The sequence below is a fragment of the Elephantulus edwardii genome, unplaced genomic scaffold, assembly GCF_000299155.1.
Source record: "Elephantulus edwardii isolate Elephantulus edwardi_28Jun2011 unplaced genomic scaffold, EleEdw1.0 scaffold00026, whole genome shotgun sequence".
Taxonomy (NCBI): Eukaryota; Metazoa; Chordata; class Mammalia; order Macroscelidea; family Macroscelididae; genus Elephantulus; species Elephantulus edwardii.
The window spans coordinates 8,753,349-8,756,371 of NW_006399776.1; positions in this window are offsets into that span (position 1 = coordinate 8,753,349).

A 3,023-nucleotide genomic window follows, 5' to 3' on the forward strand; every position below is an offset into this window, starting at 1 on the left:
AGGGCAAAGTTCAGGTCAGCTGTCCATAGGGTCACTGTGAATCTTATTGTACTTAATGGCACCTAACAACAACAATGCCACCCAAAGGAACTTTGTTTAACTAATGGGTAAGGAGTTGAGCTTCCAACCCAAAGGCAGGCAGTTTGAGTTCTGTAGTTTCTCTGAGAGAGGAAGATGAGCAAGTTCTTCTCGTACATTTTGCAACCACTAAAAGTCAACTGAAAGATATGTGTAAATTCTAACTCAATGGTAATGAGTTTGACTTCTTTTAGTGCCAAAAGTGAAGATATAGAAGTATTTTACCAGCTTCTGTATCCTGAAATTTCTCAGACATGTATTGATTTTTATTGGTGATTAAAATATAAAAATGAAAATCAAGCCAAAGGATGAACAATTGAAAAATATGACCTAGGTTATAGAGATGAAAAAAAAAAACAACCAAACACACAAATAAACCGAAAACCAACATTATCTAGATTAATGCAATAGCAATTACTTATGCACTGAAAATTCCTCCATTTTCATAAAGAGAGCAAAAGGTCACTACAAAGACAGAAGAAGAAGAAATAAACCAACATAAGTGTTAGAAGAGAGGCTAAAAATTGCACTAGGGCATCATGAAGCCAAAGCAAATGAAAGAGATGTTGAAGTAAAAGAGCTAGCCAGAAAATTTCAAAAGGCAACTCAAGAAGACAAAGAAACTATTATAAGGGAATATGAAGAGACCACGGATTAGAGAATGAAAGGGAAGAACTTGCTTGCCATTGCTCATGATGAAAGAGCTGAAAAAATAAATTCAAGCCTCAAGTTGCAAAGCTTAGAGATTCTATGCAAAAATTCTTAAATGATCCAGGAAGCATTAAAATAGGGTTCAGGGAATACATAGAATCCCTGTACCAAAAACAATTGGCTGACCCAAAATATTTTAGGAAGCAGGAGTGGCATCCACTTCCTAAACAACATGCTTCTGGAAACTCTATGAACTTTGATAAATGTCGATAGTTACAAAAAGGCTTCAGGCCTTTTGTTCATAGGGTCACTATGTGTTGTATTCGACTCGAAGGCAATAGACAATCATATGTCCAATGTCAATGGTAATGAAGGAAGAAGTTCAAGGTTCAACGAAGGAATTGGAAAAAAATAAGTCCCCATAATCAATGGATGCTAACTGACCTCCATAGTCAATAAGGCATAAATATTCTTCTGATATTCTTTATTTTTAGCCAAGATCCATCTGCCATCAGGTATAATATCCCTGTTGCCACAACCTCTCCTAAACTCAGCTTAAACTCCTGGTAGTTCTGACAATGTATTGCTCTAACCATTTTTGGATGATCTCCAATATTTTGCTTGCATATTATATTAATGACATTGTTCAATATTTTCCACATTTTGTTGGATTACTTTTCTTGGGAATGGGAACAAATATGGTTCTCTTCCAGTCATTTGACCACGTAACTGTCATCCAAATTTCCTGGCCAGACTGGTGAGCACATTCAGGGCTCCATCGTTTTTTAGAATATGTCAATTTGTATTTCATTAATTCCTGGAGTCTTATATTTTTGCAAGTGCCTTCATTGCAGCTTGTTCTTTTTTCTTCCTCATTGTCTCTTTCTTCTATGCTACATCTAGAAATTAGTTGAGATGGACTGTCGGCTATTTTTAATCAGACAATCAAATGATCTCTTACACTTGGAATAAAAAAATTGAGAAAGAATGGTGTTGTATTCATAGTAAAAAGGACCATTTCCAGATCTGTCCTGAAATACCATGCTGTGAGAGACAGGATATTGTCCATATACCTACAAAGAAGAGCTGCTACTGTAACTGTTATTCAAACATATGCACCAACAGCTAAAGTTAAAGAAGAGGAAACTGAAGAATTCTACCAATTTCTGAAGTTTGAAATTGATCAAATATATAGTCAAGACATAATAATAATAATTGGAGATTGGAATGCAAAAGTTGGAAATAAAGCAGAAGAATTAGTGGTTGGAAATTTCGGACTTGGAGAAAAGAATAAGGCTGCATATCAAATGCCTAAATTTTGTAAATTCAATTATTTATTGATAGCAAACACCTTTATAAGTAAACACAATCAGTCTATACACACAGACTTCACTGTATGGACTGCACAGGAATCAGACTGATTACATTCGTATAAAGAATCTCTGGAGAAATTCAATATCAAAACCACGGCAGGTGTGGGTTGTGTAACAGACCATCATGTGCACGTTCAAATTGAAATTGAGGAAAATTAAGGCATCCTCAAAAGCCAAAATAAAATCTTGAGTCTATCCCATCTAAATTTAAAAAATCATGTCAATAACTGGTTTGAGGCATTGAATACTAAGAATTCAAAACCAGATGAACTGTGGGATGACATTAAAAATATCAAAAATGAAGAGAGCAAAAGGCAATTATAAAGGAAGAAGAGAAAGAATAAAGCAAAATGAATGTCAAATGAGACCATGAAAATTGAACTAGAATGTTGAGAATCCAAAATTAAGGGAAGAGAAGATAAAGTGAAATGAGCAGAAGATTTCAAAGGCCAGATCAACAAGACAAACTATTATAAATGAATGTGCAAAGAGCTGGAGTTGGAGAATAAAAAAGAAGGAACTTGTTCAGCATTTCTCAAACTGAAAGAACTGTAAAACAAATTCAAGCCTTGAGTTGCAATATTGAAACATTCTATGTGGGAAATTTTGAATGATCTAGGAAGCATCAAAAGAAGGTAGAGGGAATACACCGAGTCACTACATAAAAAGAATTAACTGACACAGAAATATTTCAGAAAGTAGCATATGAGGAGTCAAAATATGACTTTGATTTCATACCACCTGAATTTCGAAATCATCTCAGGAACAGGTTTGAAGCCTTGAACACTAATGAGCGAAGACCAGATGAGTTGTGGGAGGATGTCAAAGGTATCATCCAGAAAGAGTGCAAATGGTCATTACAAAGACAGAAGAGGAAGAAAAGACCAAAATGGATGTCAGAAGAGACTCTGAAGATTGCAC